Here is a 20,501-nt window from a genome sequence, read left to right as displayed (position 1 = left end):
TCCTCGGCATTGGCGGTTAAGCATTGGTAGGGGTATTGTTATGTCGATGTGGGGGGGGGGGGAGGAAGACCCATCACCTCCCCCAAATATTGAAGGGTAGTCCGGTAAAGGATTCTGGGGGGGGGGGGTGGCCCTGTCCAAAGCCTATGGAGGTGAGGGCCTAAGGCACGCCCCCGAGCAGTGACCCCGGGGGGAGTGCCTAGTTGATGTGAATCAGCAGGTCTCCCCCTACTGGTGGTTAACCCTTCCCGGACTTCAAGCAAACAGGCTGAAGCCATAGCTGTCAGCTTACAGAATTGAAAATAAGGGACCAGCAGCCAAAATAAGGGATTTTCAGAACACAGGTATGTTCAACTTCTGAGCCCCTCCGAGCCAAAGGCAGAAAGCCCAGCCAGCAGCCAAACAAAGCCTCAAGCAGTGGTTCCCACAGTGCAGCAACCTGGCAAAGGGGATGCAGCAAGGAAAACCACCGTCTCCTCTCCGCTGGGAAGCGCTGAGCAAAGGCGAGTCCCCAGGCAACGCGGCCGATTTGATCGGCACAAGGCATGCAAGCTCCACCCCCCCCAGTCGTTCTCAGACTCCTTATTGGGTGAGCAACGCAGCCAAGCAACACACTTGGAGCCTCCCTCCTCCCTGGCCGGCAGGGAGGGAGGGAGAGGAGCTGCTTCCTTTGAAACCCAGGAAATTTAAGGGACATCATCAATAAGGGACAGCAGCGGGACACGGCGCTGGGATAAGGGACTTTCCCGCCAAATAAGGGACAGTTGACAGCTATGGCTGAAGCCGGATAGTCGGTTAGGACCAATGCCTAAGCCAATACCGCTCATTCCTGTAACCAATAAAGTTGTGGCCAATTTTAGCCCATTAACCTAAATAATTGTGTCATGTGTCTTTATTTCCACTGGAGGAGGGGGCGGGAACTCGCCACGCAACTGTCCAAGGATGGGGCAGGCTGTCTTAGGAGCTGGTGGGCTCTTCTTGTCTACAGGCCGGAGAGCGGTCCATCAGGGATCAAGCAAGGAGATGGACCAGACGGGCCGCCAAGTGTCCTCTCAAATCTTGGATGTCAACAAACCAGATCCTGGAGACCAGGAGGAGAGGACCACCCCTCCTGCTTTGCTTTTGAGAGCACTTCCCAAAGGCTGGAGATCGTTAGGCAGCATAGTAAGAGACTCTTGGCCTGGTCTGGCAAGCTGCCTAGATTTCAAGAATCAAAGAGACTTGCTGCATCAAAGCAAAATTCACAGGGAACAGAACCAACAAGCTCCTGGCAGATGTTTCTGGGAGCACACAAGCTGAGCACAGAAGGCAATGGGCACCTCCACTGGTTTCATGCCAGCATCATGACCTTATCGATATCAGCATGATATCTCTACTGCACAGAATGGATGGTTATAATAGGAGGCACTATTTAACTGTCTTCTGTCAATCCGCCATCTTTGATTTGAAATATTTCTTTTAAAAAAAAAAAAATTACCGTATCCAAAATTAAAACAAAACATATTATCCAGAAACATATCATCCTTATTCCCCCCCCCCCCCATTTTTCCTCCCTCCTCCCACCCTCCCACACAAAACCCACCCACCCCCACTCCCCCGACTTCCCTCAGTTCCAGTCTTTGGTTTCTCCGAGACTGCTGTTTTCTGCATGTTACAAAGTTGTATGGATCCTCAAACTATTTAGCTGATTATTATCAATAAAAAGTTTGTGAATGTTTCTTCAAAGCCAGCCAAGGAGTCCAGTTTGCTTTGTTGCGTCTTCAAATACTTGGTAAAGGGTTCCCATTCATCTTTAAAGTCACGGTTATCCCTAGCTTGTATGTCAGTTTTGAAACCGCCCTTTCTCAGCAGATCCTAGTGCGACTAAGATTCAGTGGGAATAAAATTCACACAGCACCGGAATGCAACTTGAAAACAAAAGAATACAAGACAACAAAATGAAAACAGAAAAGGGATCAAAAACAGAACAAAAACTTAAATTCTAAAAAAAAAAGAACCAATGACAACAAAAATACCTGTGTGTGTGTGTGTGTGTGTGTGTGTGTGTGTGTGTGTGTGTGTGTAAAGGGACCCCTGACCATTAGGTCCAGTCATGGCCGACTCTGGGGTTGCATCACTCATCTTGCTTTACTGGCCAAGGGAGCCAGCATACAGCTTCTGGGTCATGTGGCCAGCATGACTAAGCCGCTTCTGGCGAACCAGAGCAGCGCACGGAAATTTGTCCAATCCTTTTTTTAAGCCTTCCAGGTTAGTGGCACTCGCTGCCTCCTTGTGGGAGGGAGTTCCGCAGTTTAACTCTGTGCTGCGTGCATAAGTCCTTTCTTTTCTCCTCCTCAATCTCCCAACATTTGTCTTCATTAGATGGCCGTGAGTTCTCATGTCATGAAAGAGGGATTCTTTAGCTGTGATTCCTGTGTTGCAGGGGGCTGGAATAACCTTCCAACTCTAGATAGAGAGCCAATGTGGTGTAGTGGTTAAGAGAGGTGGACTCGTAATCTGGGGAACTGTGTTCGCTTCCCCGCTCCTCCACATGCAGCTGCTGGGTGACCTTGGGCCAGTCACACTTCTCTGAAGTCTCTCAGCCCCACTCACCTCACAGAGTGTTTGTTGTGGGGGAGGAAGGGAAAGGAGATTGTTAGCCGCTTTGAGACTCCTTCGGGTAGAGATAAAGCAGACTATCAAATCCAAACTGTAGATAGGGAGAAAAATGTTTCTCTGTCCCCTTTCTCCACACCACACATCTTTTTATACACTTCAACCGTGTTGCCTCTTTCCCTTTCTCTCAAATCAATTGTGTTGGGCCTGGACTGGGAAGAGAAGCAACATTAGCCCCGTGTTCGGCAAGAAAGGGTCTGAGGTCAGGATCTTTGAGAACAAATCCCTTGCTTGCTTCGTTAAGCAGGCTGCTTAGCCACCTGGGGAACGAAGAAGCCTGCATTGGGTTACTCCGATAGGTGCTAGTTTCAGCATGAAATAACATCCCCTGGCGTGCTTAAGAATGCTGCATTCTTCCCTTGCAAGGTGATATTCTGGTGGAACAAAACGGCCGGGCAAAGGAGAGTCCAACATCGCAGACCAAGATACCTTGATTGCTAACCAGCTGTGCATTTACTTACAGATCAAAAGGAAAACTGTGCTCCAAGTGCGCCGGGTAAATCACTGCCCCTCTGTATTCTACTTTGCATGCACGAATCATCATATCACAGAGTTGTAGGGTTGGAAAGGGAACCCAGGGGTCATCTAGTCTGACCCCCTAGGGATGAGGATGGTGCTGTGGTCTAAACCACTGGACCTCTTGGGCTTGCCGATCGGAAGGTCAGCGGCTCAAATCCCCACGACAGGGTGAGCTCTTGTCGCTCTGTCTCAGCTCCTGCCAACCTAGCAGTTTGAAAGCACGCCAGTGCAAGTAGATAAACAGGTACTACTGGGGTGGGAAGGTAAGCGGTGTTTCCGTGTGCTCTGGTTTCTGTCAGTGTCCCGTTGTGCCAGAAGTGGTTTAGTCACGCTGGCCACATGACCTGGAAAGCTGTCTGTGGACACCGCCGGCTCCCTCGGCTTTAAAGCGAGATGAGCGCTGCAGCCCCATAGATGCCTTTGACTGGACTTAACTGTCCCGGGGGCCTTTACCTTTTCATCTTTAGTCCAACCCCCTGCAATGCAGCTAAAGAATCCCTGACTGATACAACCCTCTGTTTAACAAGCAGAAGCTGCGCAGTCAGAAATAAGCTTCACCAGGTTCAGTGGATCTGATCTCAGATTTGCACTCAGGCTGATTTCTAATAAGATTGACACTGTGGACTCTCCTTTTGGGCATAGCTAAGGGGGCAGAAGGGGATGCAAGTGGCGCCATGGTCTAAACGACAGAGCCTAGGGCTTGCCGATCAGAAGGTTGATGGTTTGAATCCCCATGACGGGGTGAACTCCTGTTGCTCAGTCCTGCTCCTGCCAACCTAGCAGTTCGAAAGCACGTCAAAGTGCAAGTAGATAAATAGGTACCGCTCTGACAGTAAGGTAAATGGCATTTCCGTGTGCTGCTCTAGTTCACCAGAAGTGGCTTAGTCATGCTGGCCACAAGTCCCGGAAGCTGTCTGCGGACAAACACTGGCTCCCTCGGCCTATGGAGCGAGATGAGAGCGCAACCCCAGAGTCGTCTGCGACTGGACCTAACGGTCAGGGATACCTTTACCTTTTTAAGGGGACAGACATGTTGAGCTCCTGCACTTGGGAATTTGACCTCTACACGACTGGACTTTTAACCAGAACTATGCAGAGTTTCAAAATATGAAAATGACCCTGACACAAGCAAAACTACTTTTCTAATATTTCAACTCTTGTTTTAAAAAGGGTATGCGGTCCATCAACTATTGCACCCCTGAAGTACACCTGTGGTTTTTATTGTTTAGTCGTTGAGTCGTGTCCGACTCTTCGTGACCCCATGGCCCAGAGCACGCCAGGCACTCATCTTCCACTGCCTCCCGCAGTTTGGTCAAACTCATGTTGGTAGCTTCAAAAACACTGTCCAAACATCTCGTCCTCTGTCGTCCCCTTCTCCCCTTCTCTTTCCCAACATGAGGATCATTTCCAGGGAGTCTTCTCTTCTCATGAGGTGGCCAAAGTCTTGGAGCCTCAGCTTCAAGATCTGTCCTTCCAGTGAGCACTCAGGGCTGATTTCCTTCAGAAGGGAGAGGTTTGATCTTCTTGCAGTCCATGGGACTCTCAAAAGACTTCTCCAGCACCATAATTCAAAAGCATCCATTCTTTGGTGATCAGCCTTCTTTATGGTCCAGCTCTCACTTCCATACATCACTACTGGGAAAACCATAGCTTTAACATGTTGCTCAAGTCATCCAATAAGCAGGGAGTTGAACCCATCGCTAACTCATCTTGCTGGCCCCCAGCCCTGGGCATTCAGAGTTACTGCCCTGAACAGTTTAGTCATCACGGCTAAGAGGTGATTGACAAGTTGCCCTCCCTGAAGGCACATAGAAACAGGCCTCTAGGGAGTCAAATCCCTGTGATTTGATGCACTTCAGGAAGGGAGGGTTCACATGTTAATGAACAAAAACGAGGGTGGCTCCTGGATTATTTTACATCCCCCCCTTGCTCTTGAGCTTGTGATTCTGGGAATGGTGGACTGATGTTCGCCACCACTGCTGCAATTCTGCCATGTACAAAGTTCGCTTTTCTGCATTTTCAAGTACAGAGGTACCTTGGTTCTCAAACGCCTTGGTACTCAAACAATTTGGAACCCAAACACTGCAAACCCGGAAGTGTGTGTTCCGATTTGCGAACTTTTTTCAGAAGTTGAGCGTGCTCCGTTTTGAGTGTTACGCCTCCAATTTGAGTTCCGCACCTCTGATTTGAGTGTTACGCTGAGGTCTGTCTGTTTTTGCTATTTAATTTGCATTTTTGTTTCTGTGACTTTTTTGTTGGTTTTGTGACTGTGTGGAACCCAGTTCAGCTACTGATTGATTGATTGATTGATTGATTGATTGATTGATTGATTGGCTGGCTGGCTGGCTGACTGACTGACATTGATTGATTGACTGCAGTACATTGTTTACTGCTTTTATTTTATGGATCAATGGTCTCGTTAGATAGTAAAAATGGCTGTTTTAGGGGTTGTTGTTAAAAGTCTGGAACGGATTCATCCATTTTACATTACTTTCTATGGGAAAGCGCACCTTGGTTTTGGAATGGACTTCCGGAAGGGATTAAGTTTGAGAACCAAGGTACCACTGTACAGTATTCCTCTCTGGGGTCAGTGGATGGTGGCTCTGTGGGAGTGCCATTGCTCTGTAGCTCTCTTGACATTCGCTTGAATATGCGATTCTCCCCTTACGTAATATAATCGTTTGAACTTTGCTGCTTCATTTTGGTTTCACTGCCTGGGAAACTGATAAGAGGAGGGGAGCAATGAGAGACGGGAACTGTTTCAACCTGGAAATTGAGTGTTAACCCGAAGCCTTTCTTTTAGGAATCTTAGGTGCCGAAATACCAAGGGAGCAGAAAAGACTATTTTTGTATGCAACCATGGCTGCACAGATATTATTGGCCCAGAGATGGAAAGAAGATAAAGTCCCGACCAGAGAAGAAAGGCAGATTAAGTTGAAAGATTATACTGAAATGGCAAAAATGACCAGAAGAATCAGAAATCAGTGTTGTAACATCATCACCTCATTTCATGTTTTACACGTGTGCAATTTGTTGTTGTTTAGTTGTGTCCGACTCTTCATGACCCCATGGACCAGAGCACGCCAGGCACTCCTGTCTTCCACTGCCTCCCGCAGTTTGGTCAAACTCATGCTGATAGCTTCGAGAACACTGTCCAACCATCTCGTGCTCTGTCGTCCCCTTCTCCTTGTGCCCTCCATCTTTCCCAACATCAGAGTCTTTTCCAGGGAGTCTTCTCTTCTCATGAGGTGGCCAAAGTATTGGAGCCTCAGCTTCAGGATCTGTCCTTCCAGTGAGCACTCAGGGCTGATTTCCTTCAGAATGGAGAGGTTTGATCTTCTTGCAGTCCATGGGACTCTCAAGAGTCTCCTCCAGCACCAGAATTCAAAAGCATCAATTCTTCGGCAATCAGCCTTCTTTATGGCCCAGCTCTCACTACTAGGAAAACCATAGCTTTAACTATACGGACCTTTGTTGGCAAGGTGATGTCTCTGCTTTTTAAGATGCTGTCTAGGTTTGTCATTGCTTTTCTCCCAAGAAGCGCAATAAGCACTAGCAATTCCTTCTGATTAAGGTCTGATTCCCACCGTCTTCTGTTACGTTGTGTTAGTGTGCATGTTGGGAACCTGTGTTACGTGTAGCCATTTGTACCATGTAGCAACTTATGTTCTAGCTTTGATCTGTATCTTTGTGATTCACATATTAGATGTATTTCTGCCCCAAGGATGGGTGGCTAGTTGCAAAATCATCAGTTCCATAAAGTAGCAGGCTACCATAACTTCTCTATTAAAATCACACTGAAGGATTTACGGGGGTACACATTATCACATTTATTGTGGCCCTTTGGGCCACCACCACATTGGGAAGACCAAAATTTTAATAAGGAATGGGGAAAATTTATAATTAATCTTAAAAACCATTGTAGACATCTAAAACCATGAAGTAGGATTGGAATAACACTTGTAGTTTAATGGTGAATTTTGGGGCATGATGGAGATGTAAAAGATTTGGATGATCACATAAGATGCAGAAGGAAACGATTAACAGTAGGACCCACAAAAGGGAGGGGGGAAGTCCAGGGGATTCCTTGAAATCTTGTTTTTATTTGTATGTTGGCTATGTGATTGTAAAACTTTAATCTGAAAAACCAAATAAATAAATTTATATATTAAAAAAGGAAACTGTGCATTCTGCATGCCAGTCTACACTGTAAGGAAATCTAGGAACTCGTTCCCAGTGTGTGAGTCCATTGCAATGTGCCATTTTGTGTGGTAGTTCCTAGGGGGCGGGGACGTGTTCATGAGGATGTTTCTTTAAATTGGGGGGGGGGGGAGCAAATTGCTGCAGAAATGTGGAGAACTGAATTGAGGATTAGAACAACAAGAGGATGAGAGAGAAATTGAGGCATCTTTCCATCCCTCGTTCAGAGCCAGCCAATTACCGGTGGCTCCTGACGAACCTGCCCAGTTAATCTGACTTGGTACAAAGTAGGAGATAAGTCCTGCTCATCATCGCCGCAATGTTCTGCCTTTAGACTCCCACAAAGGTCAAGCCAGAGTTGTGCTGACAAGCGATTAATTCCCCCTCCTCCCCACCACAGCCAACGAGAGCCTCGCCGTTGAAGGAGACTGATTCAAGCTCGCCTCTAAAAAGTGCAGGATCGCCTTGGGCGGACACACCAGCTTTTTCTCTGGCTCCAGAGACTTCAGATTAAGTATGCTCCTATGATGGCGTCAGCCAAGGGGTGGGAAAGCACCTTATTATCTTCTGTTTGCAATATAATTCTTACAAACACAAACATACCAGAAACTGCAAGCATTTTGACAAAGGAGCCAAACTGTTTTGGCTGTGCCACCATCGATATTTGCAGGGCAGGGACTGATGCATTTCTATGTCAAAGAGCAGAGACACACTACCCCTTCTTTTCTTTTTAACATGATTTTTATTAAGTTTTCCATATTTCATTACATTTCCATATCAAAAATCAAAAGTCCATAACTTAAGACACTGATTAAATAAAGGACTGACCTCCTTCCCTCGCTCTAACTGACTTCCACACAACTTTACCAATTTCTCACATTTCTATATCCACTTTTTTACCTTATATCAATATTTTAACATTCACCTTCTTATATGTAAACCAGCTCCTTATTTTCCCATTATCAAACATTCCAACTCAAACCTACAAACGTTTTCAACTGTTTACAATTTTCTTTCATAGGTAAAGGTAAAGGGACCCTGACCATTAGGTCCAGTCATGGCCGACTCTGGGGTTGTGGCGCTCATCTCGCTTTATTGGCTGAGGGAGCCAGCGTACAGCTTCCGGGTCATGTGGCCAGCATGACTAAGCCGCTTCTGGTGAACCAGAGCAGTGCACAGAAACGCCATTTACCTTCCCACCGGAGCGGTACCGATTTATCTACTTGCACTTTGACATGCTTTCGAACTGCTAGGTTGGCAGGAGCAGGGACCGAGCAACGGGAGCTCACCCCGTCGCGGGGATTCGAACCGCCAACCTTCTGATCGGCAAGTTTAACCCACAGCGCCACCCACATCTCCTTTCATAGAAAGTATAAATTTGCTCCAGTCCTTTTGAAACAGTTCATCACGCCGATTCTGGATCTTCCCCATCAGCTTTGCCAACTCCACATATTCAACCATCTTTACCTGCCAATCTGCCAATGTAGGAAGTTCTGAGCAGAGACACACTATCAATTGCAGAGTTGGAAGGGACCCTGAAGGTCATTCAGTCCAACCCCCTGTCATGCAGGAATCACAGCTACGATATCCCCAATGGACGGCCATACACTCTCTGATTAAAAACCTCCAACGAAGGAGAGCCCGCAGCCTTCCAGGCTAGTCCTTTCCCGTGTCGAACAGGTCTCACTCTCAGAAAACGTTTCCTAAAGTTTAGTTTGAATCTCCTTTTTTGTCATTTGAATCCATTGGTTTGGGTCCTAAAGCAGCAAAAAAACCAAATTGGCTCCATCTTCCATGTGGCAACCCTTCCGATATTTGAAGATGCCTCTCCTATCACCTCTCAGTCTCCTCTTCTCCGGGCAAAACATCTCCAACTCCCTCAACCATTCCTTGTAAGAGGCTGAAGGAAATGGAGTTGTCATACTGGAACCAAATGAAATTTATTGGCAGAACAGGGGACGTGAGTGGTGTTGTGGTCTAAACCACAGAGCCCAGGGCTTGCCAATCAGAAGGTCGGTGGTTCGAATTCCCACGACAGGGTTTAGCTTCCGTTGTTCAGTCCCAGCTCCTGCCAACCTAGCAGTTCAAAAGCACGTCAAAGTGCAAGTAGATAAATAGGTACCACACTGGCGGGAAGGTAAACGGCATTTCCGTGCACTGCTCTGGCTCGCCAGAAGCAGCTTTGTCATGCTGGCCACATGACCCGGAAGCTGTCTGCAGGCAAACGCCGGCTCCCTTGGCCAGTAAAGCAAGATGAGCCCGCAACTCCAGAGTCGTCCGCGATTGGACCTAATGACCAGGGGTACCTTTACCTTTCGGTCCAGAACAAACAAAAGGAAGGTGTTTATTTGTGCATTGCTTTTATCAACCACTGCTCCTCCCAAAGGAGGCTGAGGTGTTCTATGGCAAAGATAAAACAACAAAGCCCACCAGTAAATAAAATACATGCACAAACTTTAAAAATAATCCATAAAATATCAGAATAAGTAGAAACACAGAAACACGTGCTTTTTTTAGGCATTGGAAAACTGTAGCTGCCTGTCTTGTACTCAGAAGAAACCTGGTTCAATCCTGGCATCTCCCTGTCTGGGGGTTGGAATACCCTCGGCATTCGAAATTTGCCAGGCAACACATCCTGTAGAATTCTATCCATTATATATCTGTGCAATCAGAATGCATTTCAGGAACTGAAAAGTCGTATTGAAAAATATGACCCTCGAGCCGTCTGGCCCCAAAATCGCAACTCGGCATTCCTTTTTCTGGACTGTAACCCTGGTTTCAGTGACAGCAGCCACGAAATTAAAAGACATCTGCTTCTTGGGAGAAAAGCAATGACAAACCTAGACAGCATCTTAAAAAGTAGAGACACCACCTTGCCAACAAAGGTCCATATAGTAAAAGCTATGGTTTTCCCAGTAGTGATGTATGGAAATGAGAGCTGGACCATAAAGAAGGCTGATCGCCGAAGAATTGTTGCTTTTGAATTATGGTGCTGGAGGAGACTCTTGAGAGTCCCATGGACTGCAAGAAGATCAAACCTCTCCATTCTGAAGGAAATCAGCCCTAAGTACTCATTGGAAGGGCAGATCCTGAAGCTGAGGCTCCAATACTTTGGTCACCTCATGAGAAGAGAAAAGACCCTGATGTTGGGAAAGATGGAGGGCACATGGAGAAGGGGACGACAGAGGACGAGATGGTTGGACAATGTCCTAGAAACTACCAGCATGAGTTTGACCAAACTGCGGGAGGCAGTGGGAGACAGGAGTGCCTGGCGTGCTCTGGTCCAGGGGGTCACGAAGAGTCGGACACGACTAAACGACTAAACAACAAAACCCTGGTTTCAGGAGCCATTTGGTGTCTAGCTCATATACCTGAGTTTCTAACAGGTTTTCAGTTTCAATCTGCTGAAAACCCAGTTGGCGTTTGTTCCTATTCAGCAGTCAACAGCTGGTTTTCCCAGGGGACAAGTGGAAGGGTGGGCAAGGCCTTAGTAAAAGGCAGCTTCATGTGTTCCTATCAAGCCGTAAAGGCCTTGCTAAATGAAAACACCTTTAACCGATCTTTAAATGCAAATATAGATACAGTTTTCGGGGAAGGGCATGCAAGTGTTGAAAGTGTCCCTGAACCACTATAAAGGCAAAACGTTATCTAGAATGTATGATTTGTTGCTTGAATGGTACACAAAAGGATGGTGATTATTTTCATATGTGGTGGACATGTGACAAGGTGAACATTTTGGGGGAGTTAATCTATAATGAGCTTAAAAAGATATTTAAGTACACCTTTCCCAAAAGACCAGAGGCTTCCTTGCTCGGTCTAATGGGAAGGGAGGTTAAAATAAAAGATCAGAATTTGTTTATGTATGCCACAGCCGCCGCAAGAACTCTACTGGCCCGAAAATAGAAAACACAAGATATACCAACCATCAAGGAGTAGCAGATGAAGATGACAGATTTTGCAGAACTTGCCAAATTGACAGGAAGGATCCGGGATCATGAGGACCAGAGACACAAGAATAATTGGAGTAAATTTATTGAGTATTTAAAGGAGAACTGCAAAAGTTTAAATACACTAGCAGGACTGGAATAATACCTTCAATGTAAAATAGTAGAGATATAAGAATAAAATGATGTATGGAAATGAGAGCTGGACCATAAAGAAGGCTGATCGCCGAAGAATTGATGCTTTTGAATTCTGGTGCTGGAGGAGACTCTTGAGAGTCCCATGGACTGCAAGAAGATCAAACCTCTCCATTCTGAAGGAAATCAGCCCTGAGTGCTCATTGGAAGGACAGATCATGAAGCTGAGACTCCAGTACTTTGGCCACCTCATGAGAAGAGAAGACTCCCTGGAAAAGACCCTGATGTTGGGAAAGATGGAGGGCACAAGGAAAAGGGGATGACAGAGGACAAGATGGTGGGACAGTGTTCTTGAAGCTACCAGTCTGAGTCTGACCAAACTGCGGGAGGCAGTGGGAGACAGGAGTGCCTGGCGTGCTCTGGTCCAGGGGGTCACGAAGAGTCGGACACGACTAAACAACAACAAGAATAAAATACACGATAAGATTGTGATAAATATACCAACTGAAGGGAGGGAGGGAAGTCAGGACTTGGCAGAGTCAAAGGGGATATATTGCGATTGTATGGACTGTTGGAAAAAGAATATTTAAAGAAAACAATAAAAAATTATATTTTTAAAAAAAGAAAGTGTCCCTGAACCACGAGTCCTAGGCTGAAGCACAAACAAAGACCCCCGCCCCCTGCTAATCGCAGGTTCATTTGGCCAGTGTTGTATTTTAATGCCCACAGCAAAAGTCAAGCTGAACTTTTCACATCCACAGTTCCAGTTGAATGGAGGAGCACTTTCCAAAAGGCTGACTGAGCAAACGGCGAGAGAAAAAGGGCAAGGCAATCATGTGACCCATTAGAGGATCTTTCCAGCCGATGACGATGGATGCACTTTCAAAAATTAACTAGGTGGGGGTGGGGGTGAGAGAAGCCAGCCACCCCAGCGCGGTAGCACATCTGCCCGTTCCAGATATGCAGAACCTGCCATTCCATCTGGAGACTGACATGTGCCACACGTGGATTATTCACTCTGGAAATTGGAATGCATCAAGAAATTACAATCCAAATTCGTTAACTCCAAACTGGCTGGGTGCTCTACAAGGTCCCTGAAGAGGTGGGACATTTCTCCAGGACGTTTCTCCAGAATCAAATAATTTAAAGCCTTGGGAGGTCAGCCCATCCAAAACCCAAAGGCTTTCAGCCACCTCCTCCCATTTCCTAAACAACCTGTAGCATTAGGAAGTTTAAGGAATAAAAAATATTCTGATAAAAGAAATTACCGCATTTTTCGCTCTATAAGACGCACCAGACCACAAGATGCACCTAGCTTTTGGAGGAGGAAAACAAGAATAAAAATATTCTGAATCTCAGAAGCCAGAACAGCAAGAGGGATCGCTGCGCAGTGAAAGCAGCAATCCCTCTTGCTGTTCTGGCTTCTGGAATAGCTGCGCAGCCTGCATTCGCTCCATAAGATGCACACACATTTCCCCTTACTTTTTAGGAGGGAAAAAGTGAGTCTTATAGAGCAAAAAATACGGTACTTCTTCATGCAGTGCACAGTTGAGCTATGGTGAGGGCCACTAGCCCAGATGGCTTTAAAAGACAAATTCATAGAGGATCAGGCTACCAACAGCTTCTATGATGGCTAGGATCTGCATCCATGGTCCTTCTGAATTCCACTTGCTGGAAAGCAAAGGAGGGGAGTGTGCTTCTGCACTTGGGTCTTCTTTCGGGCTCCCCACTGAGGCATCTGGTTGGCCAATGTGAGAACAGGGTGCTGTAAAGGGGACCCCTGACCATTAGGTACAGTCGTGACCAACTCTGGGGTTGCGGCACTCATCTCGCTTTATTGGCCGAGGGAGCCGGCATACAGCTTCCGGGTCATGTGGCCAGCATGACTAAGACACTTCTGGCAAACCGGAGCAGCGCACGGAAACGCCGTTTACCTTCTCGCCGGAGTGGTACCTCTTTATCTACTTGCCCTTTGACGTGCTTTCAAATTGCTAGGTTGGCAGGAGCAGGGACCGAGCAACAGGAGCTTACCCCATCAAGGGGATTCGAACCGCCGACCTTCTGATCGGCAAGCCCTAGGCTCTGTGGTTTAACCCACAGTGGCACTCTTAAGTTGCTCCTAATTTGAAGCCAATATTGGCCTCCCTACAATTGCCACTCAATGGTTCCAGCTTTGCCACTCTGGCACCACAGAGAGCAAACCTGTTCCATCTTTTGCGTGGCCAGCACCCCTGCAGATACCTATTGATCAAAACTCCTTTTCACTTTCTCCTATGCAAATGTGGGCTAACTAGGAAACAGCAGTACCCTGGTACTCATTCCCCACATGCAGTTTTGTAACGCCGGTTCACTGAGGAAATGCATGTGTGATGGAAGAACAGAGGAAAACATCCCCAAACGCTCCTGCTTTCTGGTGAAGGGGCTTCGCAAATTCTGCACTGTGTTGCAAAAACAAGTCATGGGCGTGCTGCTGAGAAACTCGCTTGCCGTTTGTTCCTCTGCAGCCCTGTTTTCCTTAAGAACATTGGAAGAGCCTGCTGGATCCGACCAATGGCCCACGCAGTCCAGCATCCCTTTCTCACAGTGGCCAACCAGCAGCCATCGATAGCCCCCTCCTCCATATAGGTGACAACTCCCTGGGGCCTTGAGTGCCCGTGCACCCACACAGTTCCCCATGAAGAGGCCGGGCATCCACAAATTTCAGTGCCAGGGCCATGCATGCTGCATTGGACCCACAGCCCTGGGCACTCACAGTTGCAGGGCCAAGTTGGCCCTCCTGCTCCTCCACGAATTGGCCCAATCCTCTTTTAAAGCCATCCATTCATTGCTGCCTCCTGTGGGAATGAGTTCCACAGTTCAACTGAGTGCTTCATGAAGAAGTACTTGATCTATTGTTCTTTAATCAATCTGATTGGCGGCATCAGATCCCAAGAATTTGATGGGCATCCCGGTCCAGTGCTCAGCTCTGGGTGAATTTACATTGCTTTAAAAGAACCCAAGCCCTGTGGGTTTGGGTTGGTTTGAAAGAAATAAAGGGCTCGTTGTCCATTAGGGTACATTGCATACCCATTAATAACTATGGCGCACAGACAGTGAGCTTTGGTGTGGCCGGGTTATTGATGGGAGACAATGAAAGCTAATTCACTGAAGGCCTGACAGGATGGGGCAGTATAAAGGTAAAGGGACCCCTGACCATTAGGTCCAGTCGTGGCCGACTTTGGGGTTGCGGTGCTCATCTCGCTTCATTGGCCGAGGGAGCCGGCGTACAGCTTCCGGATCATGTGGTCAGCATAACTAAGCTGCTTCTGGCAAACCAGAGCAGCGCACGAAAATGCCGTTTACCTTCCCGCTGGAGTGGTACCTATTTATCTACTTGCACTTTGGCATGCTTTCAAACTGCTAGGTTGGCAGGAGCAGGGACCGAGCGATGGGAGCTCACCCCGTTGCAGGGATTCGAACCGCCGACCTTCTGATCGGCAAGCCCTAGGCTCTGTGGTTTAACCCACAGCGACACCCACGTCCCGTTCACTGAAAGCATGACAGGATGGGGCAATATACCTCATTATAAATTGAGGACCGATCAGAATTTATTGACACATCCAGTCCCTCCCATTCCTGCTTTATACTCGCACAGATTCCTCCATTCGCACACACAAGTGACCTTGTGTCATATAGCATGGCTTGCTTACAGGAGCTTCGCATCCTACAGTTTCCTTTCTGCAGTGTCCCTCACCCCCTGCTTGCTGCTTATTGAAATTGAATGAATGAAAAAAAAACAAATCAGAGATTTGCCGCACTCAAATCAACAAGGGCAGCCCATTCTTGGCCTCCTGAGTGTGTCTCTTGCAGGCTTTTTTTTTTTCTAAAGGGACACACTCCAAAGAATGGTCACACACAGACTAGAAAATGTGCCCTGAAGAACTCTCTCTCTCTGGGAGAAGGCAGCAATGCCAGGATGCCAGGCACGTGACCACCTTTTCACAGCTATGGGCAAAATTCACTGTTGTAATGCCCTGCAAGAAAAGACAAGCTCTCTGCTCCAGTCAAACCAGTTGTTCTTCTGTGCTCACAAACCACGCAAGATGTGGTCTGGTCCACCTTTTCCCTTCATCCCTCAATATCCCCAGTCCTAAGTCTTAAGATGATCAGGTTTTTCAGCCATGCCCGCTTACCATATAACTTTGATACATCTCTCTGGGAACAAACACAGCCTCTTAATTTTAATTTTTAAAAAATTGTTTCCAATGCTTAATTTTCCATTAATTCAGCTGTACTCTCCCCATCCCTATTCCACACACAGAAACACACATGTTAATCAGCCCTGAATATCTAGACCATCTTTGGTTTGTTCCACACCCGACATCACAAACAGCTCCATTACACCCATAAACATGCCTTCCAATGGGGAGTGGGGGAGTGGGGGAGTGGAGATGTACCTCTGACCACCACCACCCCAATTCTGAGACCAAGAAGTTGTTTATAAGGTCATTAAAGGGTGATTCATCTTCGTCAAGTTGCCTTGAGTGTATCTCACGCACAGCACCGCGCATTCAAGAAATGTTGTCTTAATGGACCTGGGTGCCGACAGAATCCCAAAAGTTAACCTGAAAGACTGACTCGTACCCCCATCAGTACAAAGTCTAAACTGGTACTATGGACCTTTTCCCCCTGGATCGAGAAACCCTTTCCCCAACCCCTTGCAGCAGAAATCAGCATGAGCACCGAGTCCTCTGCAAAAGGTTTTATCTGCCGCCTTTTCCAGAAAAGGATGCTCTGTCATTCCAGGTGCCCATCAAGATCCCATTATCCCACCTGAGGTTTAAAAAGCCTTTGGGAGGACAGTGGGGGGGGGGAGTTGCAATGACACCTGACAGCCTTACGGCAACCTGCCACCCCCCACACACCTCCCCCATCTTGGTCTTTTGGAGGGACTTGCAAGAAGCTCCGCTGACTCCCAGAGAGAATTTCCTACGAAAAGTGTCACGAGCCCCTTTTGCTTGCCAGGGAAAGGAGAAAAGCAAGTAAAATGAGGTCGCTTCCAAACCATCAGAACTAGCCAGAGAGTGAAACTTTTGCCCATCAAGCCTCTGGCCCGCAACCTTTTTCCTCTGCCTCTGCATGCATCTCAAGGGCCAAAGGTCCCCGAGTCTTTGCCCTGCCAGCAACACACTGATGTCCACCCTCCTTGGCCCATCTTACCTGAACACCGAAGCCTTCATGGGGTCCTCAAGAGAAGGAACATCCATCTTCTCGCCAACTCTGGGCTTTCTGCTGAGGAGGCAGCGGTCGCCTGGCTCCCTTGACGGCTAGCATGGAGAACCTCAGACCACCGAGCGTTCGAATCCAAGTTCTGCCAGCCCAGAGTCTCCTCTTTTTTTGCCTTTCACACCCGGATCACAGGGACACCTTCTCGGTCGACCGGATACATTTGGCCAGAGCGCCGGAGACAGCCACCCTGCTGCCAGATTCGCTTCTGGAAAGATGGTCACGCTGAAAAGACCAGTCACTGCAGAGTTCCCCGGAGCCGCACACTGGCTTCTCTCAGCTGCTCCGCACCCAGAGATCCCTCCTTGCCAGAAAAGATGGTCTTCATCACCGCTGCTGGCTCACCAGCCCAGGAAAGGGAGGTTGAGATGCCCTCCTGCCTCTGGAGATGCTTCCAGCTCCCAACTGCTGCGAGGTGATTTGCTGGGCTCCCTTATTTAACATCTCTATCTGGCAGCCTCTCTCATTTCTTCTCCCCACCCTCCCTCTCTCTTGCTGCTGCTGCTGCTGCCACCGTCTTTGCCAGAGCTACAGAGCTGCGTTCTATTTGCAGGCCTCTAGCACTGCCTACTGCTTAACTCCTTAACTGCCATCTTTCTCACGCTCCCTTGCAGGCAGCAGCTGGCTGGCTCCATGCAACGGGCAGATAGCATTTCTCACTGGCCTCGTTCACGCCGAGAGGCTCCTGATACCCACAAACGGGCTCGAATTGCAAAAGAGGATACCCCGTTATCTCCGTTGGCTCAAGTGTGCCGAGCCTAAACAGCAGGTTAAATGGGAGCAAAGAAGGAGGCTTTATGAAGGCAGACAGAATAGACACACAATTGTTTGTGTGTCAAGGTAACCATGGCTGACATTGGGGTTTTGCTGGTTTTTTTCTTCTCAAGGCAAGTCTCTGCCCTTAGGAGGCTACAGTCTAAATTTTGAGGATCAGAGAAAAAGGGAGGTGCCGGAGTTAAGATGGGAAGGCGGTGTGCAAAAGAAGATATCCAGGCTTTGTTTTGGTCATGGTCATTTTTATCTGATTTTTAAAAATTAAAACTTGTAACAAAAGCAATTAAAAATCGATATAAAAAGATCGCTCTGAATCAAGTCCCACATTGGGCAAATGATTCCTGCATTGCAGGGGCTTGGACCAGGTGACTCTCATAGTCCCTTCCTGCCCTGTAATTCCTCCCCCCATAACATTTTATTAATTTTCCAACAATTATTATTATTATTATTTATACCCCATCCATCTGGCTGAATTTCCCCAGCCACTCTGGCTGGCTCCCAATCGAGTGTTAAAAATAATACAGCATTAAATATTAAAAACTTCCCTAAACAGAGCTGCCTTCAGATGTCTTTTAAAAATAGGATATCCTTGACATCTGATGGGAGGGCTTTCCACAGAGCGGGCGCCACTACCAAGAAGGCCCTCTGTCTGCTTCCCTCACTTCTGAGGGAACTGCCAGAAGGCCCTCGGAGCTGGATCTCAGTGTCCGGGCTGAATGATGGGAATGGAGACCCTCCTTCAGGTATACAGTGGTACCTCGGGTTAAGTACTTAATTCGTTCCAGAGGTCTGTTCTTAACCTGAAACTGTTCTTAACCTGAAGCACCACTTTAGCTGATGGGGCCTCCCGCTGCCGCCATGCAATTTCTGTTCTCATCCTGAAGCAAAGTTCTTAACCCGAGGTACTATTTCTGGGATAGCGGAGTCTGTAACCTGAAATGTATGTAACCCGACGTACCACTATACAGGGCTGAGAACGTTTAGGGCTTTAAAGGTCAGCACCAACACTTTGAATTGTGCTCAGAAATGTACTGGGAGCCAGTGCAGATCTCTCACGACCGGTGTTATATGGTCCTAGCGGCCACTCCCAGTCACCAGTCTAGCTGCCGCATTCTGGATTAATTGCAGTTTCAAAACAATAACAAAACAAACATCAATAAAAACAAAAACAAAACAAAACAGATTGACTTCCCCCTATTCCCTTCCTTGGTTCCATTATATATCAATGTACTACATGTCCATTATAAAGTTTTAACCATTTGACTTACTTATTGTCCATTCCTAATACAATTACAAGTATCCTTAAAACCCTGCCAATGTATTAACCTGTGTACATTGCTTCTGTATATATGCAATAAAGTCCGTCCATTCTTCCTTAAATTCGTTGTCATCTCTTCTTCTTAATTTCATTGTCAGTTTTGCCATTTCAGCATATTCCATTAATTTAACTTGCCAATCTTCTTTAGCTGGGACACTTCCTTCCTTCCAATGTTGTGCTAATAATGTTCGTGCAGCCGTAGTTGCATACGTAAACGAGTTCTTTTGTGATCTTGGTAAATCCATTCCTGTGATACCTAATTGGAAAACTTCTGGGGTTTTTTATTCCAGCCCTATCATTCTATGAGTTTATGATTTTGGATCCCGGTTCAAGCCCCACTGGGATCTCTGTGTAGAGCTGGGAGAGATCCCTTCCTGAATTCCTTTTATGGCGTGCTTAGAAAGGTCACAGAGATTTGTGAACTGATCGCCCATCTTTAAATCGTAGCAACTAGTGGCTTGCAAGCCCTCCCCCCTCCCTTTTTTTTTGCTCCATGCATGAAAATGTACAAGGTGTGACTGGAAAGTTCAGTGAATGATCACAGAAATCGGACAGCGAGAAATATTCAAACATACATGCCTTCAAAGTAGGTCCCCTCTGATACAATGCACTGTTGGCAACGTTAGTAGAACTGTTGGAAACTTCTGGAGAAGTCCTCTTTCCATATTGCTTTCAGTTCCCTCATCACAGTAGCTCAGACATGTGAAATGTTGGGAGATCTGTGCCATTTCAATGCAGATTTCAGTTTTCGGAAAAGTAAGAAATTCGGTGGGGCCAGATCGGGAGAATATGGAGGGTGGGACAACTCAGTAACCTCGGTAACGATTTCACGCAGAATATGCAATTCTTCCGCCGTCATGCGGACAGACAAACGCCGATCCCGCATCAATAACTCACGAACTCTGTTGACATTTGCCGCCATTCTGCTCGTCGGTGGTCTGCCAGACTGAGAGTCCTCTTCGATGGTTTGCCGCCCTTCACAGAAACACTTAAACCACTCATACGCTGTCTTTCGAGTTACAGCTTCATCTCTGTGCACAACTGTGAGCATTTCGTGTGTTTCCGATGCCTATTTACCGAATCTGAAACAAAATTTCATACTGACTCTCTCCTCCATTTTCAATCACAACACCCTGCATTATTGTTGTTGTTGTTGTTGTTTAGTTGTTTAGTCGTGTCCGACTCTTTGTGACGCCATGGACCAGAGCACACCAGGCACTCCTGTCTTCCACTGCCTCCCACAGTTTGGTCAAACTCATGCTGGTCGCTTCGAGAACACTGTCCAACCACCTCGTCCTCTGTCATCCCCTTCTCCTTGTGCCCTCCATCTTTCCCAAATCAGAGTCTTTTCCAGGGAGTCTTCTCTTCTCATGAGGTGGCCAAAGTATTGGAGCCTCAGCTTCACAATCTGTCCTTCCAGTGAGCACTCAGGGCTGATTTCCTTCAGAATGGATAGGTTTGATCTTCTTGCAGTCCATGGCACTATTAGGTAAAGGTAAAGGGACCCCTGACTATTAAGTCCAGTCGCGAATGACTCTGGGGTTGAGGTGCTCATCTCACTTTACTGGCAGACAGATTTTCCGGGTCATGTGGCCAGCATGACTAAGCTGCTTCCGGAGAAACCAGAGCAGTGCATGGAAATGCCATTTACCTTCCCGCCAGAGTGGTACCTATTTATCTACTTGCACTTT

The 20,501-nt window shown here is 47.2% G+C and overlaps 1 protein-coding gene across 1 annotated transcript in view; it reads right to left on the bottom strand.

Moving 5' to 3' along the window:
• WSCD2 (WSC domain containing 2) overlaps nucleotides 1–17,363 on the bottom strand; it is an 82,794-nt gene extending 65,431 nt beyond the window's left edge. Inside the window, exon 1 of the mRNA XM_081923246.1 lies at nucleotides 16,653–17,363. The gene's annotated coding sequence lies outside the window, so the exon portion shown is untranslated. The remainder of the gene's footprint in view (nucleotides 1–16,652) is intronic.
• Nucleotides 17,364–20,501: the final 3,138 nt, after the last annotated feature.

Source organism: Podarcis melisellensis, assembly GCF_964234715.1.
Source record: "Podarcis melisellensis genome assembly, chromosome: 8".
In the NCBI taxonomy this organism is placed as follows: Eukaryota; Metazoa; Chordata; class Lepidosauria; order Squamata; family Lacertidae; genus Podarcis; species Podarcis melisellensis.
This window is presented reverse-complemented; position numbering and strand designations above follow the sequence as displayed.